Raw genomic sequence first — 17603 nt, forward strand, 5'->3', positions numbered from 1 at the left:
CTAGACCGGGGTCGCCATCCCACCATTAAATAGCGCCTCAATTAAAGGTAATCGTAGAATGAGTGAACCTGGAACCAGCCCTCATATCCAGGTAAAAATGCCTGACCTGGCCGGGAATCGAACCTGGGTCCTCCGGGTGAGAGGCAGGCGAGTTCGACCGCGGGGCCGGCTTCAAACATTAATTACCGGTACCCGACTTAAAAGTCTCGTAACTTTATATTCAGTTTTACCGGGGAAACTTTGTCGGTTTCCTCTGAAAACTTCTTTCAGTTCAGCAAATTTGATCGGTCAAACTTTTCGAAAAACCTAAACACATCAAGCCAAACAATCGACCACAAGTAGTTTTTAATTCTCTAATCTAATAAAATAAAGCACATTGGATACAAAAGCGCCCAACAAGATGGCGAAATCCCTTTTTTTCTTTAAATCTTCCATTGTAATTTGGTCACCGGTATACTGTTCGTAATCATTTTGTGGAAATCTTGTACCGCGCAAATTAGGCCTACGGCCTACATCGACTTTTAAAGGTTATGTTGAACTCGAGAATATTGTTTCGAATGTAAATATCGATTCTCAAGTTTTCAAATGCATTATATTCAATTATGTCGTCACTAATCACGATTAAATTGGAAAGAGAGAAAGTACCATCAAAACTTCCGAATTTACGGTTATTCGCAACCTTGACCTCAGCTGGAAAACACTCTCGCTGTCCAAGTCGGTACGAGTGCGAAATGATGCAAAGGTTTTTAACATTTTAACACAATAACGTGAAATTCCTAGTCTTACATTAGGACCAAAACAGTAATAGGCAATCCCAAAACCTCCTATGGCTTTATGTATGTAAGAAGGTGCAACATCTGTTCTGGTCTCGATAACGTAATCGTATGCGATAATATTAAAATACCAAATTTGTGTTACTTAAGAAGGAGCTGTTTAGATTCCTGCCTGAAAGCTCAGTGACTATACATTGCCCTGAGGGAAATGCCGAAAACCAGTTCGGGATACACTCGGAAAAATAAAAGTAAACATCTAACCCTGGACATAATGTAGAAGCTTTGCAAGTACGAAGATTTGACGAAACTCATTCCGTCTTCAGGTAGAGCTGTCGAAATGCGCTCTGTCTCCTTCCAATTGTTGTGGACACACTCTGCTTTGTGATTTTGATTCTCTAAACAATACCACCCGAATGCGATGCTAAGATGGTCCCTAATGCAAGTTCACCGCCGATCGCTTTTCCGCGTCCCCAAATTACCGCAATGACTGGACGTTAACACCAAGATCCGGAAGTATGCGTTGCCGTCTTTTCGTGAGATACAGTTTCTTGAAAAACACGTGATCGAGGATTTAGCTTTAATGGGACTGAAATTTCTGAACGGTGGATGCGGGAAATCGTTTCTTCAAGGAACAGATAATGCGGGATTTTTACAATGTGATTTAATTAGGATGCTCACGGGACCACGTAATTTGAACGGATAATACAGGAAAACGTAGCTTCCGGGAACGTATAATTGAGGTTCTACTGTATTATAACTTACGATCTGAGGAGAAAGGTACCGTGAGTTCTGGACATGCCACTTGCTTGTGTGATGAAAGTTATGGGCATAGAGCTTTGATATATATGGTGTGCAGAGGAAAGCAACAAGATTTGTAACGGGATTTCAGGAGAAAAAGTAGTGTATCAGAAATGTTAGAGAAACTTGGGTGGGAAACTTCCAAGTAAGAGAAGGGAGAAAACTAGACTTATAGGATTACATAGAGTCTGTAAAGGAGGGGAAGCATGGGGATGGGGAGAAAGCCGTGAGAGGCTTCAGTTGGAAAATAATTATATCAGCAGGGCTGACCACAAGTATAAAATTAGAAGGGATTTTAGCAGGAGCGATTGGGGTAAATTTTCATTCATTGGGAAGGGCATGAAGGAATGGTATAGTTTACCAGAGATAGTGTTTGATCCTTATCAAACGATATTCAAGAAAAAAAATAAACAGCAACAGAGAAATGTTAGAGGGCATTCAGCCAGTACAGGTTATTGTAAATAAAACATTTTTGTGAATAAATTAATTCTATTCCCTGCTCTATGGAGATTGGACAGCCAAAGTAGGGGACTTCCTGTAGGGGTGAAGTACAGTGGGGACCTGGAGGGCCCTGGGACCGCTACGGTAGCTGTGAAGGCCCTTCAGGAACTCTGAAAAGTGGTGGCAAAAGGGGCTCTGGTTAAGATGCAGCAGACCGTTATGCTACTTAGGTTCTAAAATGGGTAAAAATAAATAAATAAATGCAATGTAAATTTTAATTTTATAGCAGTTGTATAGTATTATTAGAAGTAATTCCTATACTGTATATGAGTTGACTATCTTTGTAAGTACCGGAGATTCAGCAATCTTCAAGCTGAGAACCCAACATCAATCAATCAGTCACTACTGTTCTGCATTTAGGGCAGTCGCCCAGGTGGCAGATTCCCTATCTGTTGTTTTCCTAGCCTTTTCTTATTTCATTTAGCGTATGATGCTTCATTTGACAATGATTGCAAAGAAATTGGAAATTATTGAACACCTTCCTTCCTATAAATGAATATTTGCCCCAATTTGTCCTCTTGAATTCCAACTTTATCTTCATATTGTGATCTTTCCTACTTTTAAAGGCACCATCCAAACTTATTCGTCTACTGATCTTCACCCACGCCATCTCTCCACTGACAGCTCGGAACATACCACTTAGATTGCAAGTAATCAGCTTCATTTTCCGTATCAAAATCTAATCACAGGGAGTTACAATAACTAAAAATCTTCCACCTTTTTAATGCTTTTTATTTGCCATTTAGCAAATTTTTATTTGTAAACAGTACATATTTCGTTCTCACTTGGGAACATCTTCAGCTGTTGTTAAAGCTTAGGTGAATCGCTAAGTTTTTAAACAGGTTATTTGTAAGTACATTGATTCTCTTAAAAACTACTAGAATACCAATAAATTAAATGATATTAAAACAATGTGGGGATTAATGGGTTAATGAAATGAGACTGGATGATTACATAGTTGGTCAGCTTAAAAACTATATCTATTCATTGGAACAGTTGTTAAAAGTTTCACTTTGTTACATTAAAAATGTCTGTTTGTCTTCCGGTTAAAAGGTTTTAAAAATGATTGACTTCATGACACTGTTCAAATTGTTGTTGAATGTTTTTTCTCTTTCACTCCTTCCAGGTAAGCTGTTATTTATTATGAGCTTGCTTAAAGTGCCCTAAATTGAGTCTAATGTGGAACTTTGAAGCTGATTGCTGGTCAATTTTTGGGAAGGGAGCTTCGTCTCAATTTCTTGCTGTTGTTAGACTCCGATTCTACTGTGACCCTGGAGGGACGTTTGATGCTGCTTTACGTCTGGCCGAAACCGGTACTAGTTTAATCTATTTAAAATAAATTGTGTATTGATTGGTGGAAAAACACTTATCTATACTTCTTATCTATACTTTTCTTATCTATAGTAATGGTGTAGACGTAAAGCAGCATCTACTGTGACCCTGGAGGAACTAAGAATCAGTGGATAACTCTGGAAATACTAGACCTGATTGAAGAACGACAAAAATACAAGAATGTTCGAAATGAAGAGGGCAGAAAAGAATACAGGCAATTAAAGAATCAAGTGGATAGAAAGTGCGAGGTAGCTAAGGAAGAATGGCTGAAGGAGAAGTGCAAGGATGTCGAAGGCTGTATGGTCCTGGGAAAGGTAGATGCTGCATACGGGAAAATCAAGGAAACCTTTGGAGAAAGGAAATCTAGGTGTATGAATATTAAGAGTTCAGATGGAAAGCCACTTCTAGGGTACCGATCTCTGCACATGGTTATGAGGGTGTTTAGGGGTTGTAGTAAGGATGTAAGATAAAGTTGGAATTCAAGAGGACAAACTGGGGCAAATATTCATTTATAGGAAGGGGAGTTAGGGATTGGAATAACTTACCAAGGGAGATGTTCAATAAATTTCCAATTTCTTTGAAATCATTTCGGAAAAGGCTAGGAAAGCAACAGATAGGGAATCTGCCACCTGGGCGACTGCCCTAAATGCAGATCAGTATTGATTGATTGATTGATTGATTGATTGATTGATTGATTGATTGATTGATTGATTGATTGATTGATTGATTGATTGATTGATTGATTGAAAGAAGACAAAGCAGAAAGATGGCAGGAGTATATCCAGCAGTTGTATCAAGGTAAAGATATAGATAATTTGGTTCTGGAACATGAAAAGGCTGTTGATGCTGATGAAATGGGAGACCCAATTTTGAGGTCAGAGTTTGACAGAGCTGTGAGTGACCTCAATAGGAACAAGGCACCTGGAATTGATGACATTCCCTCTGAATTACTGACTGCCTTAGGAGAAACCAGCATGGCAAGCTTATTTCATTTAGTGTGCAACATGTATGAGACAGGAGAAGTCCCATCTGATTTTCGGCAGAATGTTGTTATACCTATTCCCAAGAAAGCCGGTGCTGACAGGTGTGAAAACTACCGCACCATTAGTTTAGTATCTCATGCCTGCAAAATTTTAACACATATTATTTACAGAAGAATGGAAAAACAAGTTGAAGCTGAGTTGGGAGAAGATCAATTTGCCTTCAGAAGAAATGTAGGAACACGTGAAGCAATCCTGACTTTACGTCTGATCTTAGAGGATTGAATCAAGAAGGACAAGCCCACGTACATGGCATTCGTAGATCTAGAAAAGGCATTTGATAATGTTGATTGCACCAAGCTATTTATGATTCTGATGATGATAGGGATCAGATACCGAGAACGAAGAATTATCTACAATCTGTATAAAAATCAGTCTGCCGTGATAAGAATCGAGGGCTTTGTAAAAGAAGCAGCAATCCAGACAGGAGCGAGGCAACGCTGCAGTTTGTCCCCTCTCCTTTTCAGTGTTTACATAGAACAGGCAGTAAAGGAAATCAAAGAGAAATTTGGAAAGGGAATCACAGTCCAAGGAGAGGAAATCAAAACCTTGAGATTTGCGGATGATATTGTTATTTTATCTGAGACTGCAGAAGATCTCGAGAAGTTGCTGAATGGTATGGATGAAGTCTTAGGTAAGGAGTACAAGATGAAAATAAATAAGTCCAAAACAAAAGTAATGGAGAGCAAATTTCTTTTCTTAAGAAAGCTCTTCCTTGCTTGTGCTAGTCTACATTTTATGCCCTCCTTACTTCTGCCATCGTTAGTTGTTTTACTACCCAAGTAACAATATTCATCTACTTCCTTTAAGACTTCATTTCGTAATCTAATATTTCCTACATCACCTGCCTTCGTTCGACTGCACTCCATTACTTTTGTTTTGGACTTATTTATTTTCATCTTGTACTCCTTACCCAAGACTTCATCCATACCATTCAGCAACTATGTTGGTACTTATACCTGCTTGTCTTACGTTGTTAGTACCAACGTGAAACGCTACCACCTTCTCCTTTCCCTCCTCCTTCTCTTCTACTTTCCTCAACATCTGCCTTAACCTAATTCCTGGATAACACTCTACCCTGGTACCCTTTCCTCCACACATTTTCTTGACATGTCTAACGATAGAATCCCCCATGACCAGAGCCTCAACCCTACCCATACATACATGCATACATACCGTGTGATATTAGAACCTAAAGCATACAATAAATGTCACTAGTACGATCAAGTTTTCTTAATGATCATGTGCTAGGACAAGAGAAATTGTCATTTGTTATAAAAGAGTTCATTGTCTTGCATGATAGCACCTGAATAAATAAAGTGAGGAACGTGTAGGACACCCCATGAACATTATGAGGCTTGTACATGTTCTCATGTGTTTAATAATTTCATAATTTTAAAAATTTATAAATGAAACAGCTTGCCTAGTAGACAGAGTTGTGGAGGATGTGGAAATTAAATGGTACATGGTACAAACCACCAACACTTACAGTATGGCTGTAGACCAGTTGCTGTTGCAGTGGCATAATTGCCATAACTCTCCCAGGGATCACTTTTAGAGAAAGTCATCATCCCTACTAGGTATGTTGAGTGGTTTATTTCCAATTGACTGATGCATATCTTCTTACATAATAGGGTTCAGTTTTACTGTGTGGAAAAGATTTGTGACATTGAGAAGTACCATTACAATAGACTCTCTCGTATCCAACCTCAGGATGTCTGACTTGTCACAATATCTGGCCGTCACTGAGGTCCCGAATGAATAGCTTAATGATGATAAAGGCTTTAATGCTTTCTCCAGGCTGATATTAATTAACCCGAGGAGTGCTATGCCCGCCTATAGACGGGCTGATGTGGCCGGTCCACCACTGCTACGCCCATCTACAGACAGTGCACAAGAACTTTTTTTTTTTCTTTTCAGTTTCCCGGCTCACTTTCAAGAGCCAGTTCGATCTCTGGCATGTTCTGCCATCTGCTCGGCATTATGTAGATCTAATTGGTCATGGCTTATAGCTTGGGAAGTAACTAACAGAGCATTTTGTAAACGTCTTTCCTCTACAGCTGGAGTTCATCTGTGATGTAAACAAGCATGGCAGAACAACAAGCTACTTGCTTTTGCCGCAATGTTATTTTGGATCAGAGAATCTTTCAGTTATTAACCATAGAGGTAAGTGATGATGAAGACAATGTTTTTAATGTATCGTTAAGCAATTTCAAAAGTGAAAGTGATGTAGTGTGTGCTGAAAATATCGTAAGTGAGAAAGAAACAGAGCCTCCTTCTAAACAAAAGAAGAAAAACATGGTGAGTTCAAAGGGTACTTTCGTGGTAGATGGATGGCTTTTCTGTACCAGACTTTCAGGTGACTGTGACAGACTCGGAGAACCAAGCAGTGTTTGATTATAACCTCAAAATCATTATTTTTTAAAAACTTTTGTGCCAGTGGAGTTGGTGCAGCTGGTTGTTGATGAAGCAAATCAGTATCAGTTACAACTGGTGGAAAACATTAAGTTGTCACCACATTCCAGGTGGAGTGATGTAACAGTGAATCAAATGTACATTTTCCTTGCAGTGTATATGTTGATGGGAAGAAACAGTAGGAACAATTTATTTGAACATGGTCATCTGATAAGTTGCTCTACTCGCCAATTTATTCAGAATTGATGCCTAGGGGCACATTCAGAATGATTTTCTCAATGTTACACATGTGTAACAATGATGTTCAGCCTCAAAATTAGAGAGGTAGTGAACTCTGTAAGGAAGTGATTCAGAAAATCTGTGTATTGATGAATCACTGGTGTTGTTCAATGGGAGATTTTCCTTCAAACTGTATATTCCATCCAAGCATCGCAGGTTTGCTGTCAAACATTTTGTTCTGTGTGATGTGGAAACTGGGTATATTTTAGATTTTATTGTATACACAGGTGCTGATACAGATAACTGCACCAATGCTGGGAGTCCAATGGCGGACCACTATATTGGTAATGCTAGGAGTGTCAGGGAGTGTTGTTACCACATTACTTGAACTGCACCTTGACAAGGAACACAAGCTGTTCGTAGAGAATTGGTGTACTAGCCCACTGTTAGTTGACCATCTTGTCAGTTGAAAGACTCTTGTGTGGCACTGTTCGTAAGAACCGAAAGGGGATGCCTGTGTTTGTAAAGGCATTACAGAAGGGGGACGTAGAATCACATCACACTGACAATATGATGGCATTGCGATGGAAGGATAAGAGGGAAATTTACCTGCTTTTATTCTTTCACTGCAGTGAAATGGTAGAAACTGAGAAAACTGAATACAAAACTGAGGAAACGATGAAGAAACCAACTACAGTTGTAGATTATAATAAGGGTATGGGTGGGTTGATAAGACCGGCATGATGCTTTTGTACATTGAATGTGTAAGGAAAACCACCAGGTGGTATAAGAAAATGTTTTTCCGCATCATAGATCTGTGTCTTCTCAGTACATTTGCTTTGTACCAACTCCAAACTGGTAGCCTTATGTCCTTGGTGAAGTTCCAATTGGAAGTTATCCGAGAGCTGTCCGAAAACCACCACATACCTGGTAAAGCAATAAAGGTGGTCGACTATCCGTAGAGGAAAATCCATTGCACCTTACAGAGTGTCATTTCCCTAACGAGGTTCATCCAACCCTCTCTGGTAAACCTGATAAGGAAATCGGCCATGTATGTGCTTACTCCATCCAGCAGCCTGTGAAGTGGAGAGAAAGCTGCTATTGGTGCCGATTGTGTGATAAAGGGCTATGCATTGTGCCATGTTTTACGCAAAGAAAACCTTCTAAAAGTATCAAATGTCGAACAGACTGCTCATACTGTGATACTTGTACAAAACGAATATTTATAATATATGGAAATTGTATTTCTATATTATACATCCCTGTACATTCAGTAGTTGTCGTGTCCAAGAGTTACACATTTTACATTGAATTAGTTAAAATATCAACTTACCTACTTATCAGGAGTAAGATTTTTATAGGAAATAATTTTATTTTGGGCCCTTTACTTTGTATGATGAAAATGTGCGCATGAGCACAAAAAGTGTAAGTTTGATTTCTCTTAAAATAATATTGAACATAAGTGTAGGATTTTACATTTGCATTTGGATTTATAAAGAACCAACATCTGTAAACATTTTAAGCTAATAAGCTTAACAGCTAATTATTTAAAAATTGAGGCTTCTACAATTTTTTTTATATATGAATGAAAAAACTCAGCACTGAGGTACCAAACAGCCAACTGGTAACTCACCACTTAAAAAGGTTAAGACAGTACTACATATGATGAAAATAAAGAAGGATGGAAAAAGCTTTGTTGCTTTACAGTCAAGGAAGTGTTCATGGTCATGCACAAATTGATCAAACAGCATTCAGCGAAAACACCTGTGGACGTGTTGTGAGTAGTGAAATGTAGAGGTGCACTCACAAATTCAAGAATCTTCACTTTGAAACAAAAGTGCATTACAGACTTTTCCAAGTGAATTCATTTCTGCAAAGTAATTTTATACAGTAATGTATTGCAACATTTTCGTATCACTACTCTTCTGTTGAAAAATCGCCCGGAACAAACCTTGCTGCTTTCCATTGAATTTTTTCCAGTTGTTTTAGCAAGTAGTCCTGTCGAGGGTACCATACACTTAGAGCTATACTCTGTGATCTTACCAGAGACTTGTACACCCTCTCATTTACATTCTTACCACAACCCCTAAATACTCTCATAACCATGTGAAGAGATCTGTAATCTTCCTTAACAACCTTGTTGATATGATTACCCCAATAGCGATCATTTCTTATATTAACACCTATGTACTTACTGTGTACCCCATGAGGTACAATCACCCCTTCAACACAATAATTAAAACAGAGAGGACTCTTCCTCTTGGTGAGACTTACAACTTGACTTTTCATCCCATTTACATTTATACCATTGTCTGCTTTCCATCTCACAACTTTAATTCCCCCTGCAGTCACTCACAATCCTGCAACTCATTTACTACTCTATACATTATAACATCATTTGCAGATAGTCTTATCTCTGATTTCAGTTCTTTACTCATTTATATATATATATATATAATTGGATGTTGGTATATTTGACGTTAATAGACTCAAAAACTACTGGACGGATTTTGCTGAAAAATTCACAGTTTATTCTTATTACTTCTGAGAGGGATTATAAAGTAGTTTGAACGAAATCTGATGGGTAATTTTAGGTAATTTTACTTAATTGCAAAGCCGCAAGAAGATTGGATCGACTTGATGGACAGATTGTCGCTAGGCGACAGCAGCTTATGCTGTAGGTATCTTGATAGTCTGGTAATAAATGCTGTATGTAGGAGGATGGGAACACGTCGCCAAGGAGGTTCATTTTTATGCCTGTTATTTGTAAACAGCAATCCAACATGCCGTGATCAAGATGTACTTTCATATCATAGGACAAACTTTGATATCTCTGGCCAGTTTGAAGAATGTAGCTTTGTATTAAATGTGTAAAATATATATGAAACTGTGAAAAATATATAATGTGAACTGTGGAATAACACGAGTTATCACCCATTCCTAATGAAGAGAAACTGACAGTTCCCAACGAGCAAAGGTGACTGTATGTAATCTACCACTATAGGTCTATATATAGTATATATCTTCTTTTGCTACCGCTTCTTCCCACATCTGTGGGGTCGCAGGTGCGAACTGCGTCGCACATAGGACTTGGCCCTGTTTTACGGCCGGATGCCCTCCCTGACGCAACCCTATATGGAGGGATGTAATCACTATTGCGTGTTTCTGTGGAGGTTTGTAGTGCAGTATGTTGTCTCAATATGATGAGGAGAGTGTTAGGACGGACAAATACACCCAGTCCCCGAGCCAGAAGTATTAATCAGAAGCGATTACAATCCCCGACTCAGCCGGGAATCGAACCTGGGACCCTCTGAACGGAAGGCAAGTATGCTGACCATTCAGCCAACGAGTTGGACATAGGTTACATATATATAAATGTCATTGTGTGGGTAGATATGTATTACAACTCTTCCTAACCCACTGAAGCGATTTCAACTGAACTTGGTACACTTATGACTTAGTATCAGGAGAAACCGCGTGGGGACAAGACACCACAAGCACCCTTAAGGTCTGGGGGGGGGGAGGGGTTAGGGTATAAAAATAATCTAAAATGGGGCCGAATCCATACTTTTCGGAGTCACTGAAATGAATAGTGACACCCCGGAGTTCTTTAAGTACAAGTTAAGCCTTATTTGGGGGGCAGGGGCGAGATATAAATGTAATCGAAAATGGTGTCGAATTCACAGTTTTCGTGGGCGATAAGATAAATAGTGACACTTAGGATCAGCCCCTCTTGGAATAAGGGGTGAAAAGGTGTGAAAAAGTAAAAATGACCAAATGACCGGGATTATGGATGTACGTGTGTATTTTGCAGTATTGCTGTCAATTAAATTTGGTGGAAATAATATTTAGTATGTGTGAAAAATGCTGTGAGGATAAGACATCCCTAGAAACTTTAGAGGAAGGTCTAAAATACAAATTTAAATTAAAACGATCAATAATATTGCCGAATCTATAGTTTTCAGGACTACTGGGGCGATTTGAACCAAACTTGGTACACTTCTGACTTACTATCAGGAGACTAACCGTGTGGGGGAAAGACACTCCCAGCACCCTTACGGGTGGGGGTGAATGTAACATAAAAATGATCAAAAATAGTGTCAAATCCATTCTTTTCGGGGTTGCTGAAATGAATAGTGACAGTCCGGATGGCATTGAAGTGCAAGTTGAGCCTTAATCAGCAATGGCGTGAGGAGGGGTGAAGAAAAGAAAATGTCTAAATGACCGAGATTATGGAAGATTGTGTGTATGTTCTATCATAGTTGTCAATTAAACTTGGTGCAAATATTACCTGCTATCTGGAAAAAGTACTGTGGGGGCAAGACACCCATAGAAGCCCTAGCGAAGGAGGCGAAATATAATTATAACTAAAAATGACCATTGTTATTGTTGAATACATACTTTTCTGGACTATGGGAGTGATTGGGAGTGATTTCAGCCAAACTTTGTACACTTATGAGTTATGACTTATTATCAGGAGACAAACTGCGCGGAGGTATGGTAACCCTAGCACCTGAGGGGGTGAGAAGTAAAAAAATCGAAAATAGTGTCGAATCCATAGTTTTCAGGGTCGCTGAGAAGAATAGTGACACTCCGGACGTCGTTGAAGTGTACATTCAACCCCCATCGGAGTGGAGATGAGTAAGGTGGAAAAGAAATTTTCAAAAATGATTAAAATTACAGATGTATCTGTTTTTCTTCCAGCAGAGCCCTCATACAAAACTGATACACATTTGACTTACTAAAAAAAAATAGTGGTGGGGAAAACACCCCTAGCACTCCTAGCGGAGGTGGTGAAATTGAAAGAATAAACGAAAATTACTGATATTAATGTCGAATGCATCATTTATGAGGTCGCTAATTTGAACTGTGACACTCTGAATGGTTAAGTCATATTCATCGCAGTCAGTATGGAGGTTGAGGAGCAGTGAAAATAACCGAGATTATGGATGTATGTGGGTATGTTCCAGAATAGCTCTCAACGAAACTTCGTGCACATATGACTTACCATCTGGAAAAAAAGTAATATGGAGATGAAACATCCCGAGGGGGAGGAGGTTGGGAGGGGATGACATGTAAAAATAATGTAAAATAACCAATATCAATGTTGAATACATTGTTTATGAACCTCTGAGATGAATTTAGATGCTCTGGATACCATTTCAGTCAACATTCAGTCTCCCTTGAGACGGGCTTAATAGTAAATAGCTTCAAATGACCGAGATTAGTGTTGAATCCACTGCTGTTGGGGGTAGCAAGGCTGACTGGTGACGGTCTCAATGAGAGTTGAAAACGCGAACATCATATCTATAGCAGTTATCACTTTTTTTTTTTTTTTTTTGAAAGGGTCGGGTACCTCCCAGTCAAATCGAGCTTCCACAAGGACAAAGTTTTACTCGAAAATTAAATGATATGAAACTTGAAATCAAAGACATCTAAATAACTATAAAAGTACATAATAGATGGTAAAATCAACATCCCAAAAATGTATTCTATAATGTTTCACTTCACACACAACTAACTGGTAATACAAATCTTAAGGGTAAACATTCTAAAACCATATATATACCTTTTATGACCGCATAGGATCACTTTAAGATAAAAATTTCATGATGTTTCGTATTGAACTGTATCACAATTAAATTGAAATAACAAATAACGTAGTTCAACCTATTCAATACAAATAAATAAGAAATGTAGTGTTACATTTCTATTTAATTTTAAGCGGAAGCGGTACGGGTTTCGACCCTAATCTGGGTCATCATCAGCCGAATAAAATGCAAAAACAATGCATAGGTAAATAAGAAATTAAGGAATCAGTCTTTCACAAAAACAGTTGAAGAGGCAAAATAAGATAATGGGGAATGGCACTGTGCGATTTTAAATCGTAAAATCTAGAAGAAGTAAGGCGCAATCTTCTGAATAGTAGCACAGCACACGCAAAGTTCGGCACTGTCTCAAAATGTTTACGAGAAGAGGTGAACAGTTTTTCATTTGTTTCTGGTATTGCGCTTTTTACCATTTTTCTCTTCACAACTGTTTTTTACGTCAACTGTTCTAAAGAATCTACTGTACCTGGATGAGATGGGCCCTAGTTATCACGATTTGATTTTATAACATAAATGCAGACATATGGGAATATTAAATTATGTACAGTGTCAGTTTTGTGTGGAAGGAAGAGTTTCAACATAGTCAGACGTATTCTCGACAATCTGTCGCCAAAGTTTAGCCTGTCATAATGGGTAGAATATTTCCTTGTCAGATGCTAAGAGGATTAAAAGCAAGCGCTCACAACAACAGAAATAATTACTACAAGGAAGTGAAGGAGCATTTATTTTTGAACAAGGTACAGCCAGTGTGTCACAAAATACAGAGAAGATGTCACAATAGAATTTCCAACGCCTCGAGGCATTTTTCTGTTAAGTTGTCAGAGGAAGATATTTAAACGAACCGCTGCAGTGTTAGCCAATGACAAAATTCATTATGGACTCGCAGATGCGCCAACATAAGTGAAACCAATATGAACTCCAGTTAGTTTCTCCAATAACGATAATTAAAATATTCCAACCACCAAATTGAACAGAGTGGATTTTTGTGATATCATCCCAATGATGATTAATTGTAATTGTAATGAATTCTAGGAAATGACCCACACTATCTCGCCATTGGTCAAGACGATCACGCCATCAGGGACGCCGACTTAGCGCGCAAAAAGTGGAGGACAGAAATCAAGTAAAATCTCCGTGATCGCCGAACGATATGATATCAGAATACGACACGTGAATGTGTATCATCAGTTTATTAAGTGGGATAAATTCAGAGATCCAAATCCACCTGCAAATGCTGATTTAGGATAACCAACCCCCCTCCCTCTGGAGTGAACGCAGATAACCCACGCGCGAAACCAGGTTGACCATGTATACTAGGGAGTCGGGCTTCACAGCAACCAGTCGTTTGAAATAATTTGATACGCTGACACGGTGACTCTGTGACTCTGTGCCAGGAAACGCATTATAGATTCTGTTAGAGTTGAAAGTATGTTAGTAGTCATGAAGGTGAAGATGAACGGTGATAATTATTCAGAATATCGAGTGTAAATTATCAGTATCACTGTATATGAATTTAATACATTTCTCAACATTTCATGTGTTGGAATTTAAAGGATCGACAGAACGCCGATAGTACTTTTTGAAGGCAGTGTTCAGAGCCTGAAATAAATATTTCATGATAGACGGTGTAACAGTTATTGTAGCAGGGAACTGTAGGAGCGAGGCGATCACAAGACGGCATCGTATACGTCAGGAAGTGCCGGTTGAAGAACGCGATACACGCCGGTTCGAATGAAACGACACTTCGTCGTAATGTGTCACGGCTTGTGGTTTGGGCTCAAGGAAGAATAATATTGTGCAAGTGTAATGGGTCTAGAGGCACCTATAAGTGTTTTTTTATTGTATAAATCATTGTAAATTATCTAATAAGATGTTAATCATGGGTAATCGCCCAGAAGTGTTTTGTTGTGTAAAATTTATTAAGTGCGACATGATGTACGAATAAATCACCATGGGGCCATGAGGCTTCTAATCCGCTACGAGACAATGGAATTCTACATAGGAATGAGTACACGAATTTAATATTTGGGGATGTTATCACGACAAAACGGGATTCAGTGTAGATTAATCATGGTTACTTAACATGGATCGCCTCCCGAATCCATGATTTTTGAGATAGACGGACGAACTAATTTATATTAACGTGTTTATGGGTTAGATTAATTAATTGAGTATTTGTTTGTTGTATATAATGTAAATATGGGATATTTCTTTCAATTAATGCATGCTGTTTTTGAATACTTTGATTTAAGTTCATTTCAAGTGTTAGATTTCTTTTTGTGCTAACCCATTTATTTGATTTTCAATCACTGCGGTGATTATTTGTATGTTAATATGAATATTTGTTACCAGACAGCCAGATTATGAAAGTGTCAGAGTGTGTAAAATTTGTGTTGCGTAGAGAAGGTAATAATAATAATAATAATAATAATAATAATAATAATAATAATAATAATAATAATAATAATAATAATAATAATAATAATAATATTTTGTGTGCTTGCAAGTTGAAGTAAAATAATAATGACAGTGCTGCGTGAGTGGCTAGTGAAAATAATGATCAATGTGGAGATAACATGTAGCGTTAAAGAACTTAATTCGGGCAGTAAATTTTATTTTTATGTAAATTGTTGATTTCACGTTTTTGGACTCTATAATTACCATAACAATTTGTTTAGAAGTGATAGAGGCACGTGTATAGGATGGTCACGTTATGTTGAAAGCCCAGAGTGGCTTGAGCCCATTTTTAAGGTCGGAAGCCGTGCGGGACGAAAATCCAGCATGAGGTGAGAATTGAGCCGTACTGTTTTTTATGATGAAAGAGGTAAATCTCGATGCCTAAGACGATATAATGTAGATTCCGGTGTTATGAGTGGCAGAATCCACGCACCAAGGATTAATTAGTATATTAAAAGTTAGCAATCGCAGGCATTGGATGTATTTGCCCAGCCATGATGTGCCATGGGATTTGAGGTGTGTCTTGGGAGGACATGGTGTACCCATAAAATTAACGGCAGTACGAAATGAAGGTTACGGTTCCGAATACCGTGGTGTCCCGATCGATGTTAATCGGATCTTGGTAGTTCATGTTGGGACTCAACATATGTGACTAAATTTTAGAGAGTGGAAATAAAAATATAAAACTTGCCATTTTAATAATAATAATAATAATAATAATAATAACAACAACAATACAAGTGAATCTTGTTTTAAATCAATTGCTTAGTGCCAAAGTAGACCGAAATTGTAGGAGCTTATGCATTAATCATAAATATCGCTAATGGTAGTGTAACACGTGAAATTAAGTTACCATAATAATAATAATAATAATAATAATAATAATAATAATAATAATAATAATAATAATAATAATAATATGAAGAGGAATAATAGGAAGAATTTATTAGATTAATTTGAGAATAATTATGGATGAGATCAAGCTAAAATATTAAATCCATGATGAATAAGTGATGCGATAATGATAATCTCCACTGATGAAAATAATAATAATAACAACAACAACAACAATAATAATAATAATAATAATGAAAATGAACAGTTAAAGAAGCAGAAGAAGAAGAACTTGCAATAGTATTTTAAGAATAATAATAATTATTAATGAAAGGAAATTAAGATGTCTAATGGACGATGATTCAGTGTTACGATGATGATAATAATAATAATAATAATAATAATAATAATAATAATAATAATTTATTATGAAACTGATCATTAATTTGTGCGGATTAATTACGAGGAAAAACGACCCTTCGTTTGAAACATCGGCAAAGGATAGCATAAAATCATCCCAGATGATAAATGATAATAATCAAATATAGGATGGTAATTGAAATTAATGATAATAAAATAATTGATGGTAATCACAGAACATGATAATGATCAGATAAAGAATGATAATGATAATTATTTTATAATAATAGGAAGATATGATAGGGATGTCAATTTGGTCAGAACCAGATGTTGGTTTTCCACCTGGGAGATTTTTGGTGGTAGGTGGGGAATAACCCACGGCCGGCACATGTCTTCATTGTGCGAGCATAGTAATGAACCTTTCCGTACGTCTTGTCGTATTGACAAGAGTAAATATTGAGATAAGCTTTGAGTTAACGAGCCACACCTGGCATGTTCATGAATCTGGAAATATAGGCTAGAGTTTGTCCGTACAATAAATTCCCGTTTTAGATGCGATAACATTTACACGGTGGGGGTCCGGCCCACCAGAATGTACATACCGGAAGTGACTCATGTCCAACAGAACGGGGAGATGACAGTAAATAGTTACTCTCATGCCTTCGTCTCCGAAAGAAGATCTCCAGCAGTGAAACGTCCATTCATACGGATATGGATTCGATCCCCAGTAACCAATGGGGCGAATTTACCAAATATTTTACACTACCAGAGTAGTGAGGTGAATCCAATTATTATGTCTTTTCTTTTTCAGGATGAAAGTTTTTCAATGTAATAATTGTCATCATGTGCAGTTTGTAAAATAAGTCAATAAATTGCTCCTTATTGCAATTTCAATAGGAAACAGTTTTCATATCCTTTTATTGTAGTTAGTCAAGGCCGCACTAGATAGACAGGCCACAAGGCTCGGACCGTGACGTCACGCGAGTGGCTGGCGTTCAACATGGTAGTATACGGCCCGCTCTCACTGTCTCCATGATATTATTACTTTATTGAACCTTAACGATATAACTGAACAAGCCTTCAATTGTGGTTTTATTTAGGCTTGTGCACTACACGAGTTTTATGCGGGGGGAAAACTGGCGGAACAGTTTATGTACATTTATTTACGTAAAATTAAGCTGACATATGTCATTTGTAACGGAACTCGGTTTCATGCAAAAGATTAAAACCCATAATATGTATAAAAATAGTTTTAATGTTACTAT

General features: G+C 37.8%; 1 protein-coding gene across 1 annotated transcript in view; it reads left to right on the forward strand.

The window, feature by feature from the left end:
* Window positions 1-17603, forward strand: part of LOC136863856 (serine-protein kinase ATM) — a 570640-nt gene that overhangs the window by 480844 nt on the left and 72193 nt on the right. The window lies entirely within an intron of this gene.

The sequence above is a fragment of the Anabrus simplex genome, chromosome 1 (assembly GCF_040414725.1).
Source record: "Anabrus simplex isolate iqAnaSimp1 chromosome 1, ASM4041472v1, whole genome shotgun sequence".
NCBI classification, from domain to species: Eukaryota; Metazoa; Arthropoda; class Insecta; order Orthoptera; family Tettigoniidae; genus Anabrus; species Anabrus simplex.